At 36.2% G+C, this 16,678-nt stretch overlaps 1 pseudogene; it reads left to right on the top strand.

Moving 5' to 3' along the window:
* Positions 1-13,341: 13,341 nt before the first annotated feature.
* On the top strand, positions 13,342-14,070 carry LOC126827952 (uncharacterized; annotated as a pseudogene).
* Positions 14,071-16,678: the final 2,608 nt, after the last annotated feature.

Raw genomic sequence — 16,678 nt, 5'->3', positions numbered from 1 at the left:
TAAGAAAAAACGCTGTCCAAAACAGAAATATGCGGAGCAATGTGATCCAGAAATAGGTTACAAAAAAGCAAATAAGAACCATTGTAAATGCGATATAAGAAAATATAAAGTCGAAAGAAATAAAGTAAACAATTTTTTTTAAATTGTAATGATACAAACAAACAGAATTATTGGAATAATATAGGAAAAGCAAATGTAACTAACGATATTCCGTCGCTTTTGGCTGTCAGTGGAAGGATTGCTTACTCAAAATTTGATAAAGCTGACTTATTAAACAGTTGTTTTGGATCAATCTCAGATAATACACAAAAACCTAATTTACCAAATTTTGATAAACGAACCTATTTTCAAATTGATATTCCCTTTGTAGAGGAGAAGCAAATCATTGACCTTTATAAGCACGTTAAAATGGAAAACTTTCAAGTCTCCCAGAACCACCATATGTATTCTGCTAAAACTTATTTTCAATTAATCACTTCGATCTGGTGTATTTCCAACAAATTGTCAAATGTATTACCTTCCTTTAAAATGGTGACAGCTCCCCTGTTTCCAACTATCGTCCTATTAGCAATTTGAGTATTTTAAGCAAATTATTTGAAAGGGTAGTCTGTAAACACCTGTTTAGTTACTTTCATGATAACAATCTCTTATATAAATACCAATCAAACATCAATGAGGATACCATAAGCAATGGTACAATCAAACATGTTACATAAGGTTATATACAAGTGGATAACAATAAACTAATTTACAGTTTGAATCAGAGGCTTGATAACGGTGAGAGTATCCTCATTGAAACGTTGCAGTTAATAAACCTAGTGAATGTTATCCATAAAACTGTCTGTTTAATATATATCGCTTTTTTAAAATGCCTTCAAAGATAAAATACCAATCAGGTTTCCGATAAACTACTCTACAGTCCTCAACTATTAGAAGTTTATTATGACATCACGTCTGCAATCGATAAGCACCTATATTCTCGTTACGTCTTCTGCGACATATTCAAGGTGTTTGACAGCGGATTTTTGCCGTGTATAATATATAAATTGAGTCAACACGGGGTTCCAGGCTGACAAATTAAATGGTTATCAAGTTATTTTGTTGGTCGAACACAACGAGTCTTTTTAAATGATTCAATTTCATCAGAAAATACCCGAAATCAGGGGTCAGTATTGGGCCCCTTTCTGTTTTTAATATACATTAATGGTGTACAAGACGTGCTTCGCAATTTGACCAGATTATTTGCAAACAATACTGCACGAAGATGTAATAGTCAGTTGATGACATAGAACGACCCTTCAACCACGATCTGTCAAATTTCAATACCAGGGCAAATAATTGGCTTATAAATTTTAATCCAAACAAAACAAAAGTTGTTTATTCAGTTAAAAAAACCGGAATTATATTCCGAAGTTGATATTTGGAAATTAGGAACTTGAGGTAGTAAAATGTCTTAATTTCCATCCTATTCCGGACTTTTTTCCGAATGCAAATGAGGTTCGTCGTAGATTCCATATAAGGTATGGGTTCTAATATTCTAAGTTCTATTATGCATCGGTCTATAATGCAAAATGGAGAAGGGAGAAGTGTAATGTACAAAATAACTATCATACCGTATTTTGTATAATTGAAGAATGTATTCTGTATTTTAACTCTGTGACATTGATATTGTGGAGCAATGGCAATTGCAAATTTAAAATACGTATTTTGAACTGCTGGCATATGCATTTTGCACCGTAGTGTTACATAGTGGCTGATGTTATAGACGCTTCATATCAACCCGTCTGCTATCGACACCCCTGGAGGTCTTGGGAGCATTCCTTATGTAATTATGTAACCATAACTTGTTGTTGGCATGGTTTTTTTAACTATCTTTGTCTGATAAGCAAACTCTACTGAATGTTAAACCTGATGTGATACAGATGTCTAATAAGATCCTTTGTCTTGAAGGGTTTATAAACCCAGAAGGGAAACGACATCGATAGAGAGGTCCGGCCAGGACAAAGCAGAGGCCATGGGCGCCTAGGCACGAGACGAGACGGAACGAGGAAGAGCGTCTGGGAGTTGGCATATTTGTGCCAAGCTAGGACATGGCTCCCTCAATACAAGTTAGTTCTGAGTGTCTTTAACATTACGATGTTTGTACGTGATGCGTAAGAAGCAGAGAATAAAAGTATTATAAGATGTGAAACTAGTCTTGTCATCTGAACCTGACTTAATAACCCAGTGGTTTATCTCCAAAAGATCTCAGTTCCTTTCGATAGAATGTATCGGATCGAAACTTCATGGATTTTGGCCCCTGATTGTACGAAAAATCATGTTTTTAGTTTGTGGACACTCAGAGGTCACAATTTTCATCTAACTTTGATGACACTTCAAATGCATGTTTATAACCAAAAGATCTTGGTTCCTTTCGATATTCGCACATATCGGATCTTAACTTCCTGAATTATGGCCCCTGATTGTACGAAAAATTTTTTTGCGTTTTTAGCTTGTGGTCCTTCTAGAGGTCACAATTATTATCCGATTTCAAAAGCCGTTCGAATATATCACCGTTACACTGTAATGACGGTTGAGTTCAGGGTGAAGTACTCGGCGGAATGTGATAAATTTATTAGTTTTTATGAATGTGTGTGTCTAATGGGAGGAATTGTGTAGGACTATAATTATTTAGGAGCCTGTGGGTAGGACTGTGGTGTGGCTGTCTAATATTCATAATTTATCAGTTATATCCAACTTGATCATACTTTTGTTATCCTTGATAAAAGTGGTGATCCAGGCACCATTCTTCAGCCTTTAAATAACCACTAACCAAGTTCACTATTGAAAAAGAAAATAACCATTGCTTACCTTTTTTATACGTCTTAGTTACGAAAACAGATACAAGACTCACCACTAGTGTATACTCAGCCAAATTAAAAACTTGACACTCGGGATTTTTGGGACTAGATTTTTAATATTTGGTTTAAGGCACAAGACTCACCACTAGTGTATACTCAGCCAAATTAAAAACTTGACACTCGGGATTTTTGGGACTAGATTTTTAATATTTGGTTTAAGGCAACTATTTTAGTGTTATGTTGTGTACAGACGACCCTGGCATCAACAGAAAGCAAGAATACGTCTCGCCAAAAGTCCTTGACATTCATAACGTTCGTGATGTCACAGTATCCCCCAAAATGAAATTCACAGACTTGGAGAATAATCGGAATAAAGTGTTTAGTAACGGTTGTGGCCTCCTCTAGCGTCTCGTACTGCCACACAACGTCTCCTCATGGATCTCAGAACATAAGTAAACACTACCCAAGGACGACGTCGCCACTTCTCAGCAAGAGCATGTTGAAGGTCCTGCAACGTCAGTGGTGGATTCACTTGCTGACGAACACGTCGACCCAGTTCTTCCCAGATGTGTTCAATAGGATTAAGGTCGGGGCTAAGCTACGGCCAATCCAGGACTTGGACACCGGCATTTCTTAAAAAATTCTGGGTAGCAATTGCTTTATGGGGTCAAGCATTGTCTTGTTGAAACGTTAGTCCAGGCCCATGTCTTTGCATAAACGGAAGAAGAACAGGTTGTAAAATCTGATCCCTGTACTGGACAGCAGTTCCCTTGGATAACAAGAGGAGAACGTCCATGTGCACAAAAAGAACCCCAAACCATGACGCTGCCGCCACCGAATCAGTCAACTTCTCTGACGCATACTTGAGCGTAACGTTCACCTCGTCTGCGGTACACTCGGACCCTGCCATCGGCAAATCTCAAAGGGAATCGAGATTCGTCACAAAAGACAACCGAATTCCACTGTCTTTGAGTAAATCTTATGTGTCTTGTGGCCCACACAAGTCGGTTACGGCGATGAAGAGGTGTCAATATTGGTCCATTATAGGGCCTCCGAGCTCGAAGACCAGCAGCCTGCAAGCAATTTCGAACAGTTTGTGCAGTTACCCTTCCACCAAACATCTCTCTACTTGTGGAGGTTGCAGTGACAAATCTGTTTCTAAGATGACGTAATCGTATTGCTTGATCTTCCTGGAGTGACGTCACACGTGGCGCTCCCGCCCTTGGGCGGTCGGCAATAGTTCCAGTTTGAAGCACTCTCATTCTAAGATTAATTATTATCTGGCGTGAACAATTAAAGGCTCTTGCAACAGTGGTTCTACATTTGAAAGGCGAGGCATTTTCTAACAAAGATGAAAATAACAATTTTAATCTGTTTTTCCAGTTCAAGTTACGTGTGCATGTTCAGTTTAAGCAAACTTGGACCTCACGAGTTTGTGTTTGCACGTGTTTTTCAGGTTTTTCATCTTTATATGAAATTAAAGGCTTCTTACTACTTACTATCGTTAGAAACACTTTAAAATTTATTTGACTTACCAGAAATTTTTTTTTGTTGAAATTCATCAGTGTCAAGTTTTTAATTTGGCTGAGTATATATAGAAAACCTACCCATACCGACCAGTACACCAATTATCATTCGAACCACTCACATAGTGTCAAAAAGTCTAATAATCTACCCTAGCCATCAATATGTGACGACAATTCCCAACCCAGTGAACTTAATAACATAGAAAGCAAACTTGCTAATCTGAACATCCGCCCCAGTTAGCTAAGAATACCATAAAAGAAACTAAAAATAAAACCGTTGCTGAACAGCCCAAGACAGATAAACCACCTATACGGATAACTATCCCGTTCCAAGGAAAATTATCGTACCACATCCGAAGGCTACTCACAACGACAGGTATCCAAGTCATTTTTTCTAGAGGACGCACACTTAAAGACCACCTAAAAGTGAATGGTAAACTCCAACCCGCCATTCCACTGCCACCTAAAGGATGTATCTATGAAGTTGTGTGTTCTTATGACAGCACATATATTGGTGAAACCCGGCACCCCCTTCCTAAAAGACTCGCCCAACATCACTCAAGGTCCTCCACAGCAGAATCAGCAGTTGCTCAACACCTTCAGTCCAAATCAGGTCACAAAATCCATTTGTCCAAGACCCTAGCACTCAACCAACACAACGAAAAGACACGGAAAATCATGGAAGCTATACATATCACGAGATCCAAACCAGACCTTAATCGCGATACAGGAATATTCCTCCCAAGAGCCTATGATGAACTAATTCTAAACTGATGTGTACATGCCTAGACTTTCTTACGTGCTTAAGTTCATTTAATTCGTGAATCAAGTTAATCCATTTGTAGAACTAAATTTAATAAAACATGGAATGTGTGTGTCTAATGGGAGGAAGTGTGTAGAACTATAATTATTTAGGAGCCTGTGAGTAGAACTGTGGTGTGCCTTTCTAATATTCATAATTTATCAGTTATATCCCACTTAATTATGGTCATTTATTTAATTATCATTATTAAACCAGTTAACTGTTTAACCTGTGCATAAATGTGTGTGTGTCAATCGGATGGAAGAGTGTAGGACTATTAATTAATATTTTTACTTGGGAGCATGTGGGTTTTGCGTTTTGTGTGCATTTTAATACTCATATTTTATAATTCACTTAATTATGGTCTAACTTTTAAATCCCCATGTAGTTTATCTGGAGTTACTACTTCTCTGATGTTTAATGTCATGTATGGGTTGCCTTTGTTTTTTTTTATGTTATTGTTACTACATGTACCTGTTATCAGGCTTTTACTATTTCCTTGATGTACCCTCACCTAGCCCATCACATCATGTATGGTTTCTGATTTGTCATGATTGGTTGTCTAATTAAAATTATTTTCCCCTATAATTACTTATTAATATCTCCAATGTTAATTAATGCCAATGATCAGTGGTCTCACTAATCCTTCATAAGCACCTTGCCTTTGATGGTGTTGTATTCATGCATGGTTTCTTACTTGTTGTTATTGCTTGTCTATATATAATAGCCCTACACATTTGTTACTGTAGGAATATTTCTAAAAGAACATTTGCCGCGCTTATTGCGAACACAATACACGCAATAAGCAGCAAATGTGTTTCTAGAAATATTTCTACGCGTAATTATGAATCCCAATCAGCCATGACAAATAGCGAAAAGGCGGAGCTGTTAGTAAAAACGTTTGCTGGTGGCAGTAGCGATAAAAGTCACAGTTGACTAATTCTTAAAATGAAAGTCGGAATTTCATTGGAATAAACCATTGCGTAACTCAGTAGATGAACATAAAGCAATTACCCTTTACCATAGAGGAAATGCATACAATTGACTCGACGGCTGGCGAAAATCAAATATAGCATGTTTAGAAAACTCTCAGGGTCATTACGCAATTTACTTCTAGAATTATTCAATAAATCATGGTCAGAAGGAACAATTCATACAAGCTGGAAAACAGCAACAATAACCCCGTTGATTAAACCATTAAAAGATAAAAATGAAACCGATTCTTACAGACTGATAAGTTTAACCTCTACGTTATGTAAAACACTTGAGACTATGGTAAATAATAGGCTAAAATATTACTGTGAAAGTAATGGATTAAATAGCCCAAATCAAAGTTTAGACAGCAGCGCTCCACTACTGATCATATTGTAAGGTTACAGCATGAATAATTATCTATGTGCAGTATTCGTCGACCTGATCAAGGCATTTGATTTAGTTTGTGTAGATGACCTACTTAAAAAAGTACATGAACTAGGGTTAACAGGACGGATGTTCTACTGGATCTAGGATTTTCTAAGCGATAGGCAAATACAAGTTAGGTCTCTCAACAAGCAACAAATATGAACTCGAAAATGGCACACCCCAGGGTTCTGTTATAAGCCCCACACTTTTCAATATCATGATTAATGACCTTCAGTCTAATAACTACGCCAAGAAACTTATTGACGTAGCGGTTTATGCAGATGACAGTTCAATCCGGCATGCAGCGAATAACTACGGTACGGTTAGAACGAAAATGGCACACCCCAGGGTTCTGTTATAAGCCCCACACTTTTCAATATCATGATTAATGACCTTCAGTCTAATAACTACGCCAAGAAACTTATTGACGTAGCGGTTTATGCAGATGACAGTTCAATCCGGCATGCAGCGAATAACTACGGTACGGTTAGAACGAGAATGCAAGAAGCCTTAGACTAATGACTGGGGTGACCTTTGATCGCAAAATGACTTTTATACCACACATTGAAAACATTGTTAAACGAGGACAGAATGTTCTGAACGTAATGAGATTCCTGACGGGCATATCATGGGGAACAAATAAAACACCCTGCTAATAATATAAAGGTCAATGATAAGAGCAATATGTGACTATGGTTGCGTCGCTTTTGCGAGTGCATAAAAAACACCCAGCTCTTGCTAAACTAGACAGTTTACAATATCAGGCAATAAAGATAGCATCGAAAGCTTCATTTGGCACAAAAAGGGAAAGGCTATTGCGGAAAGAAGGTGAAAAGTCATTCGAATGGAGGCGAAACGAACTGGCATTGAGATAATGGACCAAGAACTTACAGTATCTTGGGGACAGCTGTCCAACATTTAAGTGTACAAAAACATCAAGGAAAATTTCAAAAGAAATGTCAAATCCGACTCAGAGACTCAGCAGTTCGGTCACAGAGCAAATGATATATTAAAAGACCTCAAATTAGATCACTATCATATTACTGACAGGATATTTCCGTATCAAGCCCCATCGACTTTATTAAATCCAAACTATGACATCCTATGTAACGTTGTCAAGAAAAAAGAAAATCCACAACACGTTCTAATGCTATCGTGGGAATTATTGAACGAAAAAATGGTCATCGCATCTGAAAATATACACGGACGGGTCTCACGATCCAAACACTACCTAAGTCATCAAATAAAAAATTCCAAAACTATTTCTGAATTCAAAACTAAATTAAAATCAGGCATGCGCTTAATTGAAACAAATGCTCACTACTATATAGGCGAAAGACATCTACAGATAATACATTGTAAACTACGAAACTCAAAGAGCGACTTAAACCTTCATAAGTGTTTGATGCACATATCGGAAAATCCCTCATGTTTTTGTGGTCAAGGTGTCGAAGACTGTGAACATTATTTCTTACACTGTCCACTATACAATTCTCAGCGAAAAATCACAATAAATAAATTAGGTTTTGATCATAGGAATATTCAAACAATACTTTTTGGAAACACCGCTATTTCTTTTGATGAAAATTCTTTAATCGTTGAAATCGTACATAATTTTATCAAACTAACTAAACGCTTTAAAACTGCCTAGATCATTACTGAAATTCCCCACCCCCTCCAGTTAGCAGATGAACTCATAAAATTCATAAAACTTGATGAACTAATTTTGGGCCTCGGCATCGTCATCGTCTTATTGAATATCTATCGTTATAATCTACTTGTATATGTACTGTTTATTTCCTTTCTAAGGGATCTTTACCTTCTTTACCTTCTTTTCCTTCACCTTCTGCACTCTGTAAAATATGTTAATCAAATACATCCAGTCGTCCACTTCTGAATGATCACTATTTATGGAAGCGATTTTACATAAGCAGCAATGCTTGTTATTGTATCCATATATTGTATGTTAAATATATCTGTGATTCACTAAGAAATAAAATATTGTTTAAACCAAAACTGCATTAGGTGTAGTCATTCCCGAATTATATCAAAATGGCTACTAGATGGATGCTCTATCAACCGTTCAAATAGCAGTCATTGTGTCAGACTCCCTTAGCAACATAAAGTCAATAATACATGACAAACCCCCCCCCCAAAAAACAAAAAAAAACAACAAAAAAACCAACACCTAGAGCAGAAATTGTTCAGAATATTGAAGCATGTGTTTATTCCCTCTAAAACAAAAATAAAACCGTAGAATTTACTTGGATACCAACCCATGTTGTCATAGCAGGCAACCAGTCCGTAGACAATCTGGCTCGGAAAGGAATCAGCGTCTGCGAGACCGAATACTTAAAATATAGCATTCAGGAATTTAATAGCATCGTCAAAACTAAAATTAAACCAGAATGGAAAATTGAGTTGGCGAGAGAAAATACTTGTAGATTTAATTTAAACAGCAATCTGGTTATAAAGACGGATATCAATCACCCATCGCGCAAAATTTATGGATTAATCACAAGACTAAGAACTAAGGATTTAATTACCGACCATAAATGTAACCCAGTGAAGTGCGATTGTGGCCACAATTTGACCGTTAATCATGTCATAATTGCCAAACTTCAATATACCCTCAAAAATGTACCCCCCCCCCCCCAGAATATGTCATATAAAATTTGTGAAGCTATCTCAAAATTATAGCAGAATCGGGAATTAACTATTAAGTTAGTTGCGTTACAAGAGCACTAGTCAAGGAAAGATAACTGGTTGTGTGGACCAGGTTGGCTCCTAAGCCACCTGGATGCTTTAATAATATCAGAATAAATTAACTTTAAGACAGGGAACTACTTATTTAGTTACAAAGGCAGGAAATATTGTTGTAGGACAGTATGGCGGTTCAGCCTATTGCGTAATTTAATACAATAATATCCTAGGGAAAAATAATGACAAAATAAAGGAATCGGGACCCACACAACCATTATTAACAATGACAGTGCACACCAATCAATTTAATTTAACCTGTGTTTTAAATATCTAATGATTTAATTTGTTTTATTGTTTTTTTGTGTGTGTGTCTGCTGGCTCTTCCTTTTCTTTTCAGGTAACTTTTATCTGGGGAGAGCCGTACGCAAGAAAAACTCTAATGTAATGCCTATAACTTTTTTTTTCTTTTTTTAAGCAATATTTTTAATTCAGATTTGTATCTGAATAGGGATTGGGGAAGAGGCATAGCCTATATTAAACCCCTCTCCCTGTCAGATATAGATACATATATTTACACGTGAAATTATGATTACAGTGATTGTGTTCTAGCTATCTCTGGAATGGATTTACATTTTAGAAATAAGCAAGTAATGTACAAGTGAAAATGTAGTTACAATAAGTGCGTTATAATTGTCCCTTGAACCGCCTGAGTTTTCTATGTCGTCAATTCCGTGCCTTAAACTTTGAAGTATTGAACTTTAATTAATTTTTAACCATATGGAAATAATCTACGGGCCAACTATGTGGTTTTTATTGCGAGCACTTCGCTTTTCCACATAAAGCCAGCGGAATCTTTTTTTCCCACGGTTTTTTTTTCTATAAGTCAGCTGGACCTCCTGTTTTACCTTTATTATGACAAAGGGAGAAGATGACCCGCTCTCTCTTCTCACGACAGCAAATTTATAAGTGTGTTTTAAGGAACGTTTGATGTCAGAGGACTATTTTCAGTAATAGCAATTGGGGTATTCCCTATTAGTTGTCTCGTTTTCGAATTGTGTTTGCCCGTCTGCTAGAAAGCTTACCACGACCTCGGATGTGAACAGGACCAACTTCCAATCGAAATTCTAAAATAAGGTAAGCTTGTTTCGTTCTGAAACCTTTTTATTTAACTAGAATAATATCTTGAATTGTTATTAAAAGTTGTTTCAGTAAGATGGGGCAATGCGAAGATTCTTAAATTTATTGCGAAAGTCGGTCTGTCTTGCCGATTACCGCTACGGCCGCCATTTTGGATCTGAGATCACCGTAGCCATAGGTCTAATGCTGTGCTCGCTCAGTGGATACATGTATCAGCGACATTGACAATAGGCTAATTAATACAAGTGTTGTTTTTTTAACAGCTGGCCAATGATTTTTTTTATGATTATGAAATTGATTTTCAACGAATGAAGGACATTTAGTTTTAGGCCTACAGTAAACGTAGGCCTAATTTGATTTTTTTTTCTTAGCCAAAGACTTTTAAAATTAATTAGCCTAGGCTTGCGATGGAAAACCCTAATGAATCAATCAATTTATTTTAATATTAATGGTGTTTTTATCTCTTTTTTAGGATTTTTTCTACCATGATGATGTTGGAATGCGGTGAACCAACAGCAGAGAACCCCTTAAAAATAACAGGTTGGCCAAAGAATAATTGTTTTTTTCTTTCTTTTTGTTATGAAAATTGAGTTTCAAAGAATAAATGACATTTAGGCCTACAGTAAACCTAGGCCTAATTTGATAAAAAAAAATTATCAGCCGAAGACTTAGGCTTGCGACGGAAAACACCAATCAATCAATTTATTTTAAAGTAATTAAGTCTCTTACTAGTCTTACTCAATATCACCCAAAGTCTTCCACATTGAAAACACAAATTATTTTTCAATTTAAATCAAAATTAATATTGCGATGTTACCAGGAAAAGATGGGCTTCTGATATCCAACCTTTAAGACAAAATAAAATAAACATTTAACCATTGGTACACGAATCATGTACCATAATGATAATGCGTTTCAGCGCCATTTGTAACAAGGGACAACAAAGAACGAGGCTAGACATATTCCACAAGTCATGTCAAACGGTGACGTCATATTCTTATCTGGAGAGCATGCGCAGTAACCAGACGCTAGAGGTTGCCATTCGATTGAGACTCCTGGCATATTTCGACGAACATAAATGATTTGAAAATAAGAGTCAAAAAGGAAACGATTGGATGTAAATCAGTTTATATTACATTCAGATTACATTATTATATGCATTGCGACCCATTTGTGTCAATTTCTAGGTCCCATATATTATCAATTTAGCTCCTTTAATAGTGTTGTTTTTTTTAGGATTTATTTTTTCTACTATGATGGAATGTGGTGAACTAGCAGAAAACCCCATTAAAAAGAAAGGTGTGGCGAAACAGTACATCGCCACAAATTACGACGATTTTTCCGTTTGTAGGCCGACGGAATGTGTTAGTGTTCTTAATGGCCATATTATGGTAATCTACTACATGTATAAGTTAAGCTTGGCAAAAACGTCTGCGAGAGTACAAGAGATACTGGAAACTGAAATTCCCCCAAAAAACAGAGTTTCGACTTTACACAAGAAAGTTTTTAGTTTTAAAAGGCTCGCCAACAGCAAAGAGTTCAATGAACTTAAAGAACTTTGTCAGAGAACTTTTGATGTTTGCTGTCTTCATCCAAAACGCCCATCGGCATCTGTGTCACAAACTATGCGAGTTACTTTGATAGACAAACCTTCATCTTGTACAACATGTAATGAGCATCGGATACGATTAAGGAAATCAATTAGACAACGAAAAGTAATGCATGGAAAATATATTAAACAAGTCAGTGAATTGAAAAGTAATTTGGCCAGTCGTCCCTCTAGACTAAGAGTCCTCAATCAGAAAGTGAAACGTAAAGATGACCCAATTAAAAAACTCCGTAATCAACAGCCAATAACAGATAGATGTTCGAAAAGCAAAATAAATTGTCTTCAAAGAAATTTCAGTAGACTAGAAAAGAAGTTATCGCAGAAAATGGAGGTTCATGCAACAGAAATGGAAAAAGAGAAAAAAGTTTTTTGTTTTTTTTAGAAGATCTTAGATTTAGAAGAAAAACTAAAGGAAAACGAAATTCAGTTAACAAATCTACAGAATGAAAACAACATTATTGAGGAAAAGATAACAGACCTGATGTCAGCTGAACATAAATCCAAAAAAAGACAAAAAGACATTTTCATTGAATACAAGATTGTATGTTTATGATCAGATTGTGTTACAGGTACCCACAAACAATATACCAGAACTCATGAAAAGATTTGCATCTAGGTCCGGCTTTCATTTTGATTCTGTTCCTCAAAGGAATACTGTTGAACTTATGGCTAGGGAGCTTGGCATTTTGACTGACTTTCAGTGCGCGGAGGCCTTACTTGACAGTCAACATGTAACACTTGGGTTCGATGCAAGTGCCAGGAGGGTATACACATTAATAGTGTGCATTTTACTACCGAAGACCGGTGCTATGTGATTGCTATTGATCAGTTGCCAGGTGGCACTGCAGTGGACTATCATGATCAAATCCTGAAATTAGACAAAATATGATTAACAACATATTAACACGATGACAGAGTAACTTTAAATCATGCAACAATTGAACTTCTCAAAGGATCCTGGAATAAGAGCCTTAAATGAGCTTAACTACCACTTGCACCATCTTGACACGATTGCCAGTTCTTGCATTAGTGCATTAAAATCCACTGAGACTGAAAGTAGGAAATTGTTTGCTAAGGACTGTTTTTCAGCAAATGTTGTATTGCAAATGAACAAGCTACGGTTCAAAGATGGGAAAGGAGATCCAAAGGGTTTTATCACTTTTCTGTCTTTTGAAAATCTTCCAAGGGGGTTTATTACTCGATATCGAGGCAACCCACTTGAATTTATTAACACTATCAAACAGTAATCTGGGTGGTTTATTAACCGCTCTACGTGCAGACTTTGGTAATCCGATTACCAAGAGCCAGTTACATGTACTTGGAATTATTGGGAAACTGATAACTGGGCCTTGGATGTAGATGTTTTACACGTCAGCTGATGAGCAGAGTAATCATCTCCAAGGGACCAGTCTCGTAAGAAAGGTCATCAGTTCAATTGAAAGATCTTTGAAGGAACTCTTAAGCATGCTTTCTTCTAAAACAGATTGTTTTGGCAATGAACTTTGTTCCAGCGACTAAATTCTACTGAAACTCCAAGTTTCTCCTGACAATCAACCAATGTTTACATACCAGATGACTGCCTGACTTGATTCAATAAAAGATGTTCTTCACCGTCAATACGCTCGCTACTTTGAGTTAAATATCACTGATCACCTTTTGCAAGAGACCCAGTCGGCAAGGTCCCATAATATTGATTCCGAAGAAGTGATGGGGATGTTTAGTGCTGCCTTTGAGAGAGCTCCTAATTCAACAGTCTGCTTCTTGTCATCAAGAATCCGGGCACAAAAGAACAATGTTTTATCGTATCTAGACTCCCTTAATACTGACGAAACATCTACCTATGTATCAAAAGCAGTCTCTATGGCCAGGAATATGCGTTTCAAACGCCGCAAACAATACAAGGAACTTTTACTTGAACTGATCAAGAGAAGGAATCACAAATTAGGAGAGAAAGAAAGAAAAGATAAAAACAAAATTGAAAAGAAATTGAGACGTCTCGAAGTTTCTGAAATTCATGCAGAATTCCCTACACTTGATCGCGATGTAAAATAAGATGTTTCAGACATACTGACTGGTACTGCTGTTGGGAGGAAAATTTGTCACACTTGGGAGTGATAAGGACACTTTAGATATTACTGTTTATTGTGGTAAACTGGAGAAAATGAAAAAAATAAATGGTACTATGTATGCCGTCGCATATTGGATTGAAGGCTCTGATTACAATTTGCTCTGGCAGCGGACTTAATCTGTGGGGAACTTGTATGTCATAATTACCTAGTACTGAATGGGTTAATTTTTAATTAACTGCATTTAAAGAAATATCCCCTGAAAATTTCATGGTGATATATCAAAAAAAAAAAAAAAAAAAAATGCGTCGTTTTGATCACAGACGTTCCTATTGTTTTAATACTAATTTAATTATTTAATTACCATAATTTAGTCCCCCAATCTCTGCGAAAAAAATAATCATAATTTTGTTATTATTCCACCTATTGTGATGAGTTTGGTATCAACATTTAGCATTTTTCAAGGCCTTTCCATCAATGTTAATTAATCCTAGCTCAACTTGCTTGAAAACGTTGAGAGAATACGATTCGAAATTCCACCTAAATAAATCAGTAATTGTTCTTCCATAAGGATGTGTTATAGGTTATTGCTCTATCCAGTTACTAAATGCCTCTTAAAGATCATGATTGTTATGTATCGTTTATAGTTAAAAATTGTGGGTTTTCTTTTGATATTATATACTGAGAGCAGCTTTATGTAGTTTAAATAAGGCTGCTCTTTGGTAATATATAATTGAAATTAAAGATGGCAAAATAAAACTACATTTTTATGCTAACGTTTTCACCGCGATAGCGTCTCTTCAGGCGCTTATTAATGCATATGTTCGTAAAATACTTCATGCATGTGCTGATCGATGTGTTGCCATTTAGCCGTAAAACTCGCAGCATTGATCTTCATAGTTTCAATTTGAGTCTTGAATTTATTGATAGCTAGGTCAAGTCGTATATAAATGACTTCATTGTTTTGTCCGGGGATAGGTTTTAACCGAAATTTAACCGGTATTAATGGGTTTTCCCTGATTACCCATTCTTCAAATACTTTTGTATATTGTTCCGTATGATTTTTGTGCGTTCCATATTTTGTTTATTTCAACCTTCGCTTCGGTTTCCTGGTCTGTAAAATCATTGTTTTTTTATGTTAGTGATGATGTCCACTATTTCTGAAAGTATTTCGGGAATATTTTGTTCATCTACGTTGGTAATTCAAAGTGTAAAACCCTTGACATTATCACTGAGGGATCATTCATAAAAATTAATGATGATAATACATTTTCTAATTAAACAAGCAATGAACTGCCAATCGAACTATGTAATTTACCTTATATCGTGTCCGGGATGCAAGGGAAGGTATATAGGAAATTTCCAAATAATGCTTGGGTTGAGAATGAACCTCCATCGACAGCACATACTTCAACCAAAATACAGGATGATCCCGCTCAGTGATCAACATGTATGTGGTGGGGGTAAATTTAGTCTTTTTTTCTTTATATTGAAAATAAGAGAATAATTAAATTTAAAAAAATAAAGACCGTGGTGGGATTAAATATTTGTAGTCTGTAGGCTACAGAGTAACTACCCTTGCCTGTATAATTTATCATATAACTATGACATTGTGACATCATTGTCACTTAATTAGAACTAAAGTTATTGTGTCCCAAAGTATCAACCAATCAAATTGCTTATCTCCGCTTAGCAGAAAATGCTCATCTTCGAACTCCATCAAGATATTGACCTAATAAACACCTTCGCCAAGTTTGAACATTCGAGCTCCATTAGAAGGAGAGTTATTGTGTACCAAAAAGTGTGACGGACAGACAGACGAACGAACCCATTTTAATAGTCCCCTGCTTTCTTCGAAAGGCGGGGGACAATTATATATATATATTTGATAAAAATCGGATAAAAACTGTGACATGTAGGGTCCACAAACAAATGTGAAAGGACACAAGAACGGTTGGACGGACAGGGGCACGACATAATACGTAATTATTGTGTACTGGTGATATTATTTGTACTATTTGTAAAATCATTTAAAAATTATGTCCCCTAGAGAGTCTTTACGGTCCGATACGCACCAATATCTTTGGGATATAAACACATATTTTAAGTTTGGTCAAAACCGGATAAAAATATAATCCCTAGTGGGTCCACAAGCTAGAAATGTGATTTTTTCGAACAATAAAGGGTCATAATCCATGAAGGTACGGTCCGATACGTATTAATATCGATAGGAACGTTGTGATATTAACATATATTTCAGGTATCGTAAAAATGAAATAAAAATGGTGGCCCGTGGAAAGTCTACAAACAAATGTGAACGGACACACGAACAGACAGGGGCGGCGACATAATACGTCCACATAAAAATACCTGCGTATTAAAAAAAAAGAATTTAAATTCAATTGCATTAAATGAGTATGCAAATGTATGAATACGCAATACTGCAACAATTGCTTTCTTGGAAATGTAATCTGAACACAAATGACTATAGTTCCAGACAACCCCCTGGTTTTAATACCATATAACTATCAAACTCTACTAGGATTTGATAGATTTTGAAGCCAGCGAAGCCAGGAAGTATTTTAATCCCTTTA

This window comes from Patella vulgata, chromosome 7 (assembly GCF_932274485.2).
Source record: "Patella vulgata chromosome 7, xgPatVulg1.2, whole genome shotgun sequence".
Lineage (NCBI taxonomy): Eukaryota > Metazoa > Mollusca > Gastropoda > Patellidae > Patella > Patella vulgata.
The sequence above is the reverse complement of the archived record's forward strand: the minus strand, read 5'-3'. Positions and strand labels throughout refer to the sequence as shown.